Source organism: Elephantulus edwardii, unplaced genomic scaffold (genome assembly GCF_000299155.1).
Source record: "Elephantulus edwardii isolate Elephantulus edwardi_28Jun2011 unplaced genomic scaffold, EleEdw1.0 scaffold00141, whole genome shotgun sequence".
Lineage (NCBI taxonomy): Eukaryota > Metazoa > Chordata > Mammalia > Macroscelidea > Macroscelididae > Elephantulus > Elephantulus edwardii.
The window spans coordinates 5,389,796-5,405,176 of NW_006399891.1; the positions used below are offsets into that span (position 1 = coordinate 5,389,796).

Consider the following 15,381-nt stretch of genomic DNA (forward strand, 5'->3'; position numbering starts at 1 on the left):
GACTGAAGCTCAGCATCAAGAAAACTAAGATTCTCACCACTGGGCCACTGGGCAGCACCATGACAGATGGAGAAGAGATTGAGATTGTTAACAATTATATCTTGCTGGGATCCACAATCAACACCCTTGGCACCAGCAGTCAGGAAATCAAAAGACAAATTGAACTGGGAAGACCTGCTGTCAGAGACCGCTCCAGAGTGCTAAAGAGCAATGATGTCAGTCTAGAAACTAAGGTGTGCCCAATCCAGGCCAGGGTCTTTGCAATTACTTGCTACATATCAGAAAGCTGGATGATGACTAAGGATGGGAGAATAAGAATTTATGCCTTTTGAGCTATGGTGCTAGAGAAGAGTATTGAATATACCATGGACTTCCAAAAGAACAAACAGGTCTGTCCCGGAGAAGGTGAAGCCAAGTTGCTCCTTGGAGACAAGGATTTTGGAGCGCCGTCTCACATACTTTGAGTATGTTGCCAGGAGGGACCAGTACTTGGAGAAAGATATGATGCTTGAAAGGGTGGAGGGACAACTCAGGAGAGAAAGAAAGACTAAGGATGAGATGGAGTGACATGGTAATGGGAGTAGAAGTGTGGGAGTCAGTGAGACAGGCTCAGGACAGGGTTCAGAGCTGTTTTGTACATAGGGTCACTCTGAGCTGCCATCAACTCAACTTCACATAACAACAAAACAGCAAAATGAAATTGTTGACTACTTCAATCTTTTCTCCATCTATCAAAATGTTCCCTATTGGCCTAGTGGTGAGGAATTTTGTGTTCTTGATGTTGGGATGTAATCCATCTGAAGACTGTAGTCTTTGATCTTCTGTAGAAAATGTTTCAAGTGTTCTTCACTTTCTGCTAGCAAAATTGTGTCTCCTGCATGACTCAAGTTTATGAGATAGATTATATACATACTTACTTTGTTGTTGTATGACCCCCATGGGATGAAATAGATCCTCCCTGTAAGGTTTCCAAAGCTGTATTCTTTAGCAGGAGCAAAAGTGCAGGCGTTTTTCTCCCATAAAATAACTGGTAGGTTTGAAACATCAACCTTTTGATTGGTAGCTGAGCTCTTGACCATTATACTTCAGTCATTCTTGTAGAATCTTCTAGAGAGAGGCCTAGTTCTTCTTTGATTAAAACAAAGAGAACTTAAAACACCAATATAAGAACTTGAAACATCTCCACAACAACAAAAAATCCTTAAAACTTGATCAAGAAGAAATATTATGATGAATAGAAAAACAAAACGTTGAAGTAGTCAAGGATTTCATTTTACTTGGATCTGCTATCAATACAGATGGAGGCAGTAGTTAAGAAAGAAAATGATATACTGCTTTGGGGAAAATACCTCTTTAAGACTTTAAACCATAAAGATGTCATTTTTGAGGATTAAGGTTCATCTGACTCAAGCCATAATATTTTTCAGTAGCCTCATTGAAAGCCAAGCCACAAATTAGGAAGAAAGAAGAATTGATGACTCTGAATTATGTTGGCAATGAATATTTAATATATGATAAAATGCCTTAAAAACAAAGAAATCTGTCTTAGAAGAAGTACAGTCAGAAGGCTCTTTAGAAGTCAGGATGTAGCGATTTCATTCATCTCAGCTTCTGTGAAGTGACAAGTTCCTGGGGAAGGACATTATTTCTACTTGGCAAAGTAGAAGTTCAGTGAAAAAGAGGAAGACACTTAATGAGATGGGACAGCACAGTGACAGAACATTGGGCTGTACACATCAATGATTGTGAGCATCATGGTGCAGAGCCAGGCGATGTTTTGTTCTGTTGGACATAGGTTGCTGTGAGTTGGAATTGGTGCAAAGGCAACTAATAACAACAAATATCTTCGTAGTTCTGTTTTCCTAGAGAGCTCTAAGACAAAGGACCATATGACATCATTGGCCTGCAGAGGTAAGGCAACATGAACTGTATAGCATCAACAGATAACTTATCCACCCCAAAAATGTTGAAACTGAAAATAATCAAGCCTTTCAATTCAATTTCAAACTTACTGGAAATAGAGATATAAGTTCAACACCACGAAGAGGAACCAAACAAATCCCGAATGTGACACATTCCACAGGACTACTACTCTGCTCACCTCAAAGCTTCTGTGGTAATGATGTGAACAGACACATCCATGGGCATGAACTTCCAAAAGCCACTTGTCATTGAGTTGTTTCTGACTTACGGTGAGCCCATGAGTCACCATAATATTATTAAAATAGGACTGTACTCTATGAGGTTTTCAAGAGTGATTTGAGAGATGAGGTAGTTGTCTGGGCCTTTCTTTTGTGTGAATTCTGGGCGGACTCAAACCTCCAACCTTTTAGTTACTAGTTAGGCTTTTTAACAATTGGAACCACCCAGTGACTCCATGTACATCTTAGTGTATGAGCATTCCTGGTTTGTTGTGTGGTTGTTTTTTGTTGATTCCTCCCCCACCCCCCTGCCCCCAGTTTTTCTTTTTTGTTGTTTTGTTTTATTTTATATTTTATTTTATACTGGTTTATTCACAAAGTTCATATATATTGTTTTTCACACTGGATCTTTCCTCTTTCCTTTACTCAACCCTCTCTCCACCCAATAAATTGTGCGACCCTATGATTAAACCCCCTGTCCCTGCCCATCCTCACCCCTCTGTTCCCTCCCCCACCCCTTGTATCCTTGAACTTGTTCTACAATAATGTCTTATACATTAGTTGTCTTTATGAGACTAGGTTAGTTCACTTAGCATAATGCTCTCCAGTCCCTCCCAAGTTGTTGTTGTTGTTGTTGTTAGGTAGACGACTCATAGCAACCCTATGAACAAAAGACGTGAGCACTGTTCATAGAGTTTCTGGAGGCAAGCCATTTCAGAAATGGATGCCACTCCTGCTTCCAAGCTTGTTTTAATCAGGAAGCTCCACCAAACATTATCCACCATGGATAACCATTATCACATTTGGCACATCAGTGTCACAGTGTTTAGCATCACAGCAACCATGAGTTACCTCTGTACAGCAATGCACAAACCCGTGCTATACCACCTAGAAGCATGTTTGACAAACAATTTGAGCCAGGCTTGCAGCCGCCTTCCTTATACCCTAGGCCTAGCCTCAAGGGCCTTACTTCTGGGGGGAAGGGCAGTACTGCACATTAAACACAAGCCAGAAAAAGCATATGACCCAAAAAACTTGTGATTATTTGCGCACATAAACTGCCATGCACAGGGAGCAAGACCCCACAGAGACCCTGGGTGGAGTCAACCAGGAACAACCTGGCCACCTTCTCCCCCCTTCTCCCTTCAGGGATTTAAGCCACTGCCTGCCTTATACCCTAGGCCATACCTCAAGGGCCTCACTCCTGGGGGGAAGAGCAGTCTCCCAAGTCAGGTAATAATTTATAAAATCATTGCGCCTGCATGCTGCATAGTATTCCATTGTCTGAATGTACCATAATTTCTCAATCCATTCCACTGTGGTTGGACATTTGAGCTATTTCCATATTCTTGCTGTGGGAAATAACGTTGCTATAAACATTGGTGTACAAGTCTCTGTGTCTCAGTTCTCATTTTCTCAGGGTATATTCTAAGCACTGGGATAGCTGGTTAATATGGAATTTCTATGTTCATCTTTTTGAGGAAATGCCAAATTGCCTTCCAGAGTGGTTGCACCATTTTACAATCCTACCAACAATGTATAAGAGTTTCTATCTCACCACATCCTCTCCAACATTTATTACTTGCTGCCCTGCTAAACTTTGCCACTGCTACTGAGATAAGACAGTATCTCTCTGTGCTTTTTATTTGTGTGTCTCTTATTGCCAGTGATAAACAAAACAAAAACTGTCTACCCTCAATGTCAACACACACCCACAAATAAAGCCTAAGAATTTATTAAGATTTATTCCAAGGTGAATCATTGTCCAAGAACTGGCAAAGTAAAAATAAAATTAATAGGAAATATTAAGAATTTTTAAATTAAATTTTTTTATCTATAAAATGATAAAAATTCTATCACCCTATGTGCCAGATATTAGCAACTAGATTATAATCAAATTATAGTAAATATTAGTGAAATAAAGGACAGAATTTAATCAATGTCCTCATGCCTCAGGATGGTCTATGGGGGTTTTTAAAATTTTTTAAAATTATTCCTTTGGATGCACGAAAAGATCCCTCTAACACAGCCAAATTGCTCCATAGACACAAAACAGTCTGAAACAGAGTTAGAATTGCATTGTTAAGACAGCTAGTAGGAGCATTAGAATAAGTTAATTATACCCAAATGCTCTTCATTTATCTGCCCACTCACAGTTGTTCTGAGATTTACTATGCCATCAAAATTGTGACTCAAGAAGCCTAATGAAATTCACTATTTATGCCTCTAATCAGAGCAGTGATATTTCAAGGACATCTCATTAGTAGAAATAAGTGTAGTCAACCTATTTGGGTGCCTTTAGAAAAGAAATATGCCTAGTATATTGAAAGGGCTTAATTCTTTTTCAGAACTTATCAAAATGTAGTATAATTACAACATTAGTTTAGTACAATCATGTTGTTCTTTCCCTTGAAATGCAATGGGGGAAACTATCAGACCATTTAAGAGTAAATGAACTCAGTTATTTCTAGTGCTTTGAATTGAAAGAAAATTCATATCAAAGTGACATGGCAGAGGCATCTGGCCACTTCTAACTTAATCTGGAGAGAGACTTCCCATCAGTAGCAGCAGTCCAAGGCTAAATTCTGGGGCAGAGGCATGACTCCTTTCTCCAACCCTATCACCATTTCTAGCAATATTTGTCCCTCCCATGGCACATCCTGATTCTTTACTGATTTGTATAAGTCATTGCAATGGCAACACAGAGCTCACAGGTAATACCCATTATTATGACATTTATTAGGAAAAGTTAAGATTCAGGATCAAGAAAGACTCAGTGTACAGTTCCTTAGTCAAGATAATCTCTTCTCAGCTGAACCTTTGGACAAGGCTCTTGGGCTGTCTGGGCCTCTGCTCTGCTACTCCACCAAGTGTTAGAAAGCTCATTAGCTCCACTGATAAGTACCAGAGGTACCCTGCTCTGTCAGCAAGCACCCTGTCTGAAAGTGTTCAGCTTTCTCATTTTGTGGACATGGAAAACCCAATATTGTACCACTGTCCTGGTTCTACTGCCTCTGTTGCCCTTGTTCCTTGCTGTTTCCATGTTTCAGCTGTCTCTTGGGTCTAGGAAGTCCTCAGTGCAAAAAGCAAGCTCCACTCTTGACTCTTCTTCTTGGTGGTTCCCCTTTTCTACCACTTAGATAATTCCTTTTAAACTTACTATGATGGTAAAAAGGAGCTCTGTTGGCCTCGTAGTAAGAAGCTGCTCTACCAATGCAAAGGTATGCATTTTGAATCCACCAGCTGGTCAATCTCTTCCCATTTGATTTGTTGCCTCTGGAAACCTTCTAGAGGGTCAGCTATGAGTTGGTTCCAAGTCAATGGCACATAATACCAACAACAAGAATTGCAAAACTAACCAATTACCTCTCTAGTTTCACATACCTTATTTGCAAGGTCCTACTCCTGCAGATTCCTATGCATCTTACTTGCACTATTAAAAACTTTCCAACCCTTTTGTTGGTCCACAACACATTATTTGTGTAGTTCTATCCAACCCTCTGGTGGGTATGACAAGACCATGGACAGAAAGGCCAAATACAATCTAGCCACAATAACACAGTCAACATTTAGGAGAAATTAGAATCAAAGAGTAATAGTGTCTGTGGTTGTTATCGTTAGGTGCTGTTGAGTCACTTGTGACTCATAGCAACACTGTGTACAACATCTCTGAACCCTGCTGTATCCTGAACCAACTTTACTGTCTCCGATAGACCTACCACTCATTACTCCAGCCACTTAGTCAATCTATCTCATCCAGGGTCTTCCTCTCTTACTCTGTCCCTCCATCCTCCTAAGCATAATTACCTCTCCAAGGACTGCTCTCTCCTTCCAAAGTATGTCAGGCTGAGCTTCAGAATCCTTGTCTCCAAGGAGTAAACTGATTTCATCCTCTCCAGGATGAGCCTGTTTGTTCTCCTGGCAGTCCATGGTATAGTCAACACTCTTCTCCAGCACCACAGCTCAAAAGAATCAATTCTCCTTCTATCATCCCTAGTCATTGTCCAGCTTTCTGAATCACAACAAGTAATTGCAAAGACTATGGCGTGTATCAGGTGTACATTAGTCTCCAGACTGACATCGTTGCTCTTCAGTACTGTGGAGAGGTTCCTGACAGCTGACTTTCCCAATGAAATTCATCATTTGATTTCCTGGCTGTTAGTACCAAGAGTATGAATTGTGGAGCCAAGCAAACTAAAGCTGTTCACAATCTCAATCTCTTCACCGCCTATCATGATGCTGCCAATTGGCCCAGTGATGAGAATCTTTGTTGTCTTGACTCTGACAATAAGTTAATGTAGTATCAGTCACAAATGTGCTTAGCTGATATTTAATCTGATGCTGCCATAACAGAAATCCCACAAGTATATGGCTTTAACAAGGAGAAATTTAGTCTCTCCCATTTTAGGAAGCTTGTTATTGTTGTTGTGTACCATTGAGTCGGAATCAATTCATAGTTGATCCCTTCAGTGGTTTTCAGGGGCAGTTAATTGCATAGGAGGTGATTGTTCATTTTTCTCTTGTGGAGCAACAGTGGATTTGAACCACACACCTTTGGATTGCCAGTGTAACTCCTTACCACTATGCCACAAAAGCTCCCTGTACTTTTAGAAGACTAGAAATACAAATTAAGGATGTTGGCTATAGTGGAATTTGTTCTCTGTTTGTCAGGTCTAAGGGAAAGTCCTTGTCTCCTCTCAACTTCTGTGGCCCTTTTAACATTTGTGGGCCTGGTGTTCCTTGGAGAGCTCTATGTGTCCTGGCCTTCTCCAGTGTCATCAAGGTTCTCAGTGTAAGGACCTAAGCATAGCAGACATGCTCTACTCCTGGCTCTTCTTTCTTGGTGTTTGATGTTCCTTCTCTCTTTGTTTTGTTTTTACTTCTTTTGTCTCTTGTAAAATGAAAAGTGTTGCAGAGAACCCCCAGGGAAACTCCAATTACATTGGATTAGGACTGTAGATGTATTAAAAGTGTTATATTCCATCCTTAATATTCCTGCAATTGATTGGTTTATAGAGTTAAGGGGGATAATTTCACAACTGCAATATTAAATCAAATACTTGGAGGATCATGGCCCAGACAGCTAAAACAAATGTTTTAGGAAGATAAAAACTTAATCTATGAAAATTGGTTTACTAAATTTTAAAACAATATTGTACTTTGAATAATGGACATCAGTGAAGGTACTTAACTAGGTCTTTCCATGCTTGCCCTTAGGGATGTCTCTTAGCTTCTGAAAATAGTCTTTAGTGTTCTGAAAACAGAGACATCTCATTCCTGACAATGGAAAACACCTACATTTAATCTCATTCCAGTTCTGTAACTGTGATAATGACAGAGAACTCAGACTTAAGCATCCCAGTAAGTATATAATTTACTATTTCCCTCCCACCCTCGCCCTCATTGTATTCACTGACGTGTTAGTATCCTCAAGTCTGAGACTGCTCACGTCTTTAAAATTTACAATGCTCTGATATTGTCTTCATTCTAGGGTTTTGGTTAGGAGCATTTAGTAAAGTTTTCTCTCCAACATTTACTTCCAAGGAATGCTAATGGTGTGGCCTGTAGTGTGTTTGAATCTACAAGTAGCTCTGTGGGAGACAATCTCCTTCTAACAAGACTTACAGCCTCAGAAACCTGAGTGAGAGTCACTATAAGTTGGAGTCGACTCGATGGCAGTGAGTAAATGACCACTTACTTCCAGCAAAAAAGAAATTTTTCTCAGGGCCTATTGTTTCTTCATCTGTAAAATGGGTATAGTAAAAATAACTATAGGTTGTTAAACCAACCAGTTACCATTGAGCAGGTATTAACTATGATGACTTGTGTATATGCTCAGTTGGGATTGGCTGATTTTCTCAGAAGTAGATTACCAGGACTTTCTTTCAGGCAACCTGCTGAAATCCATACTTCTAATCTTTCATTAGCAGCCAAGTGCCTTAACTATTAACTATTACCTAAGGACTTCTGTATAGCTATTGGAAGGACTAAATTAATAATAATATGTAAAGCACTTTGATTATTGACTGTTGTTGTTAGGTGCCATTGAGTCAAGTATGACCCACTGCAACTCTATGAAAACAGATCTGAAACCTGTCCCATCCTGCGCCATCCTCATACTTCCTGACACACTGAGCTCATTTCAGCATTCACTGTGTAAATCCATCTTCTTCTCCTAAGCTGACCCTCCGCTTTACCAAGCATGATATCTCTTGCTAAGGAATAGCCTCTCCTAACAACATACCCAAAGTACGTTGCATCTGATTCGAGCCAGTGATCTTTATGTCCTAATATGCATCTGAGAAGTGGACAACAACTAAGGATGACACAAGAATTGATGCCTTTGAGTTGTTGGTGTTGCATGGACTTGCAAAAAGAAAGACAAATATGTCTTGGACAAAGAACAGCCAGAATGCTCCTTGGAGGCAAGGATGTTAAAGCTTCATCGCACATACTTTGGGCATGTTGATCACTGACTAGCATATAGTATTTGGTCTGCTGCACAATTACTGTACAAGGCACCAGGCCAGCCCTGTAATTCAGTGATGAATACAACTGGGGATCTCACAGTCTAGCTGACATCCAGATACAAGGACAAATAATAATGATAACTGAGACACATTTAACATAAAGGGCATGTTAGTCTATATGGATACTGCTTTGAGTTACACTGGGGAATTCTGAAAGGTCTCAGAACTTCACAGAATAGAAATACTTCAATAGACCCCTGAAAGTTAAGCAAAAACGTTCCTTGAGACAAAGAATCTAAAATTCATATTCACAACTCACCCTTCTCTTCAATTGCACTACATTGCATAATTTTGCTATGCAGAAGAGCTAAGGCACCCTTAGATTAGTTTTTAACACCCTCATTCTTAGGTCTGTATTGTAGAGACTGAAGGTTAGAATTTCATTCTGTCCACAGGTGTACTTATGCCACCACATTGTTTTCCAAGCCTTGTGCAACTCATAAAATGCCCCTAAGGTTTGAGTTGTCCCACAGTTCAGGTCCAACAAGCACTTGCAGTGTTATTGGAATGATTTTCCCTGGGGAAAGGTTACCTAGAAATCTGTCTTGGCATAAGAAAAAGGTAGTTTGGAATGACATTATATCACTGTAGCTTTTAAAACCAAAAGAGTTTCTCTCTTGGCTTTTGCAGCTAAGAAGCTTGGAGAGAAATAGGCAACTTGTTCATAGTAGCAATACAGGACCATGTTGTAGGCACTTCTACATACTACTTTTTCTCCTTGTTGAAATTCCTTGCCTTTAGATGACTACATTATCATTTCTTTCATTTGTATGGTATGCATTATGGATACAATTTCAGATCATCTTTGCGTGTAAACTGTAACTATATTTTTAGAATCCTTTAATTGCAGTTAAGTAAGACCCTCAAACAGTACATTGACAGGGAGCTGTCAGAAGTTCAAGCTGGGTTTAGAAGAGGTCATGGTACCAGGTATATCACTGGTGATGTCAGATGGATCCTGGCTGGAGGCAGAGAAGATCAGAAGAATGTTTATTTGTGTTTTATTGACAGTGTAAAGGCATTTGACTGTGTGGATCATAACAAACTATGCCTAACATTGGCAAGAATGGGAATCTGAGAACACTTAATTGTGATCATACAAAACCTAAACCTAGACCAAAAAATTGATGTACACAGAGCAAGGGAACACTGCATGGTTTAAAATCAGGAGAGGTGTATGTCTAGGCTGTATCTTTTCTCCGTATCTATTCAATATGTACACTGAGCAAATCATTTGAGAAGCTAGACTCTATGAAGAAAAATGTAGCATCAGGACCAGAGGAAGACCTACCAACAATCTGCATTACGCAGATGATACACTTTGCTTGCTGAAAGTGCTCAGGACTTAAAATGCTTGCTTCAGAAGATCAAAGAGCACAGCTTTCAATATACATTTAATCTCGAATAAAAAAGACAAAATTCTTTTCTGGACCAATAGGTAATATCATAATAGATGGAGAAAAGATTGAAATTGTCAACAATTTCATCTTATGTGGATTCATAATCAACACCATTAGTCAAGCAGTCAGGAGATCAGTAGTCATATTGCATTGGGTAAGCCTACTGTCAGGGACTTACCCAAATTACTGACAAGCAATGATCAGTTTGAAGACTAAGGTACACCTGATTCATGCTGTGGTCTTTCCAGTCACTTACTATGCATCTGGCAATGAATAAGGATGATAGATGAATTGATGCCTTCGATTTTTGGCATTGGAGAATAACACATGGATTGCCAAAAATCCCAAACAGATACGTCTTGGGAAAAGTGCAGCTAGAGTGCTACTTGTCGATGTCTTGTTCTTATTATTGTTGAGTCAGAATTGACCCATAGCTGACCCTCCAGCGGGTTGTCAGAGGCAGCAGATCGCCTGGGAGGAGATTGTCCATCCTTCTCTGGCAGAGCAGTTGATGGATTCACACCGCATATCTTTAGGATTGCAACACAACTTCTTATCATTAGGCCACCAGAGCTCCCCTGAATGTTCCTTAGAAGCAAGGAATGGCAAAATTTCATTTCCCATGTTTTGAGCATATTGCTGGAAGAGGCTATTCCTTGGAAAGGGATGTCATAGTTGGAAATGTGGAGGATCAGTGAAAGAGAGGAAGATCCCAAATGAGGTGGATTGACACAGTGACTGCAGCAATGGGCTCAAATGTGTCAGAGATGTTAAGGATGAGACAGGAAACAGGTTGGTCATTAGCTTCATAATTCTGCCTGGAAATGATCTATAAATGCATTTCCCACACCCCGCTACTTACCACAGAGTGTAAAAAGGGAGTTCAAGTTTCCTTGTTAGTTTTTACCATATGAAAGATGCAGTATCTATTTTATCAGGGCCAATATATGGAAAAATCTAAATTAAACATTATAACAAAAATGAAGCAGTAAGGAGATTCTGGCCAAAGATGGTACTAAATGAGAATAATATATATTTAAAGAATTCAAAACAAGCAAGCAAACAAAATGGTTGTTATTTAAAGAGCTCTACGTGCATTGTAAGCAAATAGGGTTTTTTCCCCATGTGTATCTTTAAACAATGGAAATGTAAAAAATGGGGTCAACTGTGTTAGACTAAATCACATTATTGTATATGCTGCATGGAATGGAACTTTGTATTATAATTATCATAAAGAAACATAGTTTGCATCATATTATGGCAATTCACCCTCAATGAAAACCTCCCATAGTCCTTTGATTTTAGAATATCCTGTAAACAATCAAATCACCAAAACATGATTGTACAATAATAAAATGTTCTCTTGCATGAAACTGAAATATCTGTTTAATATAAAAAAAAGTAAGAAAAGTACTTAGAGCTGTTACTTTCTCAGTACACAATAACCTTAGACAATTCAAGGCATCTTTATCTCCAGCAACAACAATAAATTTGTTATTCTGTTAAATCCATCATTATGGATAAAACTGATGCATACTGGTCTAATGGATCCAATAATCACTGATGTCCAAGCTGGCATATTGGCAACTAATATGTGGTCAAGAGAGAGTTGAAAAGATCTTCTCTTTCTTCTTATTTTTTTCCAAGGTTCTCAAAGAGTTCTGCTGTTCTAATATACTTTGTTGAGCTTCCCAGTTTGCTTTCTCATCCTCAAACCGATGATATTTCTCCTCTAACTCTTTGTACTGTGCTTCCAAAATTCTTTTTCACTTTCTCATGATGTTGCTGGAGCTCAGCTTCAGAGTCCTTCAATTTCTACATTTTTTTTCTTTGACCTTCATCTCAAACACCTGCTCCATGCCCATGTTCATGTCCATGTCCATCCCCACCCCATCCCCACCCCATCCCCATCCCCATCCCCATCTCCATCTCCATCTCCATCATCTTGATCATCTCCATCTCCAACTCTATCATCTTCATCAACTCCATCTCCATCATCTCCATCCCCATCCCCATCCCCATCCCCATCTCCATCTCCATCTCCATCTCCATCTCCATCTCCATCTCCATCATCTTCATCATCTCCATCTCCATCATCCCCACCTCCATTTCCATCTCCATCATCTCCACCTCCATCATCTCCATCATCGCCATCTCCATCTCCATCTCCATCTCCATCATCCCATCCCTATCCCCATTCCCATCTCCATCTCCACCTCTACCTCCATCTCCATCTCCACCTCCTTCTCCATCTCCACCTCCTTCATCTCCATCTCCATCTCCATCTCCATCATCTCCATCTTCATCATCTCCATCTCCTTCATCTCCATCTCCACCATCTCCATCTCCATTTCCATCTCCATCTCCATCCTCTTTGTCTTGGTTACATGCTCCCATCTTTCTTCTTCCATTTGTGCCAGAGGGCTCTTTGTAAACTGCTCTTTCTTCTTGTTGTTATAAACTCCATTATAAGTCACAGCTGCCAGTTTTCTGCTTCTGGAGTTCTTATAATGTGCATTATTAGTGACATCTTTCTTTCAAGTCCTGCATATGTATTCTTATCACCATATTTGTAAGAATTGTAAAATCGCAATGTTCACTGTTTTCAACTTCAGCAACACCCCAAGGATACTGCCTTCCTCTGACCCTTTTGCTATTAATGTCAATGATAATATTACTATCTACCACAACAAGAGGTATTATCTTTTTAAAAAGCTTATTTTCCTCTTCATCATCTGTTTCTGGAAATTCATGTATTTTAGTTTTATGTTTTTATTTCTTTCATTAACTGTTTTTTTAAACTATTGGCATTCCTCTGGTGTCAGTGTGTCCACTTTGGCAATAAGTAGAATGATATTCACTTTATCATGTAAGCACTTCACAAAGTCAATATCCAGCAGTTTAAGTCTATGTCCTAAAGGAGCACTGGTGTATAAACAACACTGCACTGTGTTGTCAGGCATCTGGCATCTGTTCACTAGAGAGTCTGCATTTAGGTAGCCTTCAAATTTACTATCAATGTAATCAATAACGGGCTGCCAGTATAGCCATCCTGTGTCATTGCTCACCTTCTATCCTTCTATTTTTAGAGTAGTGGTCTTTTGCAGTATTTGTCCTTAGGAGTCTAATTTAGTTCACTCAACATAGTGCTCTCCAGTCTCTCCCAAGTTATGTAGTATTTTTTTAAACCATTGCTCCTGAGTGCTGCATTATATTCCATTGTATGAATGTACCACAATTTCTCACAATTTGGTGAATGGAGGGAGGGGGTGAAGGAAATAGGAAAGATCTGGCGGGGATCTGAAAAGACAAGTTAATGATGGACATAGTCCAATGGTGATTAATTTTATAAAACATAATTCCTGGGAATGACTGTATGAAACACAATGTGAATGCAGAATAGTGTGAAACACAGTGTAGACAAACTTTGTAAGCAAATCAATATAAAATTAAAAAATAAAAATAATCCAGCAAAAGAAATAATTCAGATATATTTGCTAGAGCAAATAGCCTGTCTAGGACTAGCTAAGGATATTTTGAAAGAAAGTAACTATTTGAGAGGCTAATGGAAATTATGAAATCAGTGAGTTGGAGCAATTCCACCAGCCAGTCCAAGTGGACTTCTCCCAGGACTATTTCTAACAGGCTTGCAAGAAACAAATTGTGGTAATGGAAAGAACTGGAAGGTTAGATAATGTAAGGACAATAATAAAATAAAAACCTATAACCCTATTGGGTCTAAGTAAGAAGACCACTTTTAGTCACATTTTTAAATATGATCAACTGGCTGCACAGTTGCTGCTAAAATCAATATGGCATTCCAACTGGTCCTGCCAGAGAAAGAACTATCAAAGAAGTCATCTAAAAAAACTCAACACACTGACAAAGGAGATTAATCAGAACTGGTTTTGACAACACTGTGGCAATTGGACAATTAAAACAGACATGGGGGGGGGAAAGAATGAACTGGGGAGGAGGGTAGAGAAAACAGTGCAACAATGAATGAATGAGAATCCAAAATCTCTGTAAATGTTCATTAAAACTAATAAAATTTAATAATAATTAAAAAAACTCAACAGAATTTTTTAAACAAAAATCTCAAGAAAAGGTTTGATATATTGAACACTAATGATTTAAGACAAGATACGTTGTGGAATGGCATCAAGGATATCATCCAGGTTGAAAACAAAAAATAATTACAAAGTCAGGGGTGAACAAACAGATAAAAATGCATGTCACAAAAGACTGAATTGCACTGGAAGTGAGAGGCCAAAAGTAAGGGAAAGATTACTGAAGGGAGGGAGGTGAAAATAACATTTCAAAGAGTATCTCAAAAAGACAAAGCAAAGTACTAGATGTGTGCAAAAACTGGGTTTAGAAAACAAAAAGAGAAGAACTTGTACAGCATTCTTCAAGTGGAAAGAACTTAAAAAGAAATCAAGCCTTGAGTTGCTTAATCTTAAAGGATGCTATGGGAAAAAGCATGAATGATCCAGGATACTTCAGAAGATGCCAGGAATGCACTGAGTCGCTATACAAAAACAAATGGCAGACATGGAACCCTGTCAGTAAGTAGCATGTCATCAGGGACCAGTGGTGATGAAGGAAGAAGTTCAAAGTGCAGTGAAGGCATTGGCAAAAATAAGGCCCCAGGAATTGATGAGATATCAATTGACATGTTTCAACAAAGAGGTGCAGCTGTGAATGTGCTCACCAGGTAATGCCAAGACATTGGAAAAAGAGCTATCTAGCCAACAGACTGGAGGAGACCTATATTTGTTTTCATTACCAAAAAAGGTGATAGAGCAGAATGTGGAAATTAACCAACAATATCATTACTATCACATGCCAGTAAAATCTTTCTGAAGATTAGAGGAGCGGGTGGGAGGGGTGGAGATGATTAGAACAGTGCATCAACAGACAACTGCCAGAGGTTCAGACTGGATTTAGAAGAGGACCTAACACCAGGGATATCACTACTAATGCATCAGATGGATCTTGACTGAAGACATGGAATACCAAAATGATGTCTACATGTGTTTTATTGACTATGCATTTAACTGTGTGGGTCATAAAAAAATTGCAAATAATGTTGAGAAGAATAGGAATCCCAGATCACTTACTTGTGCTCATATGCAACCTATATCTAGACCAGCATGCTGTTATCCAAACAGGGCAAGGGAACAGTGATTGGTTTAAAATCAACAAAGGTGCATCAAAGCTATAGCTTTTCTCCATACCTGTTTAATCTCTATGATAGACAAATCCATGAAGAAGAAGGAGGAGGAGGAGGAGGAGGAGGAGGAGGAG

General features: G+C 39.2%; 2 pseudogenes; both read right to left on the reverse strand.

The window, feature by feature from the left end:
* LOC102855814 overlaps positions 1 to 8,605 on the reverse strand; it is a 26,649-nt pseudogene extending 18,044 nt beyond the window's left edge.
* Positions 8,606 to 11,669: 3,064 nt separating this feature from the next.
* The window catches only part of LOC102856232, a 5,205-nt pseudogene continuing 1,493 nt past the window's right edge, over positions 11,670 to 15,381 (reverse strand).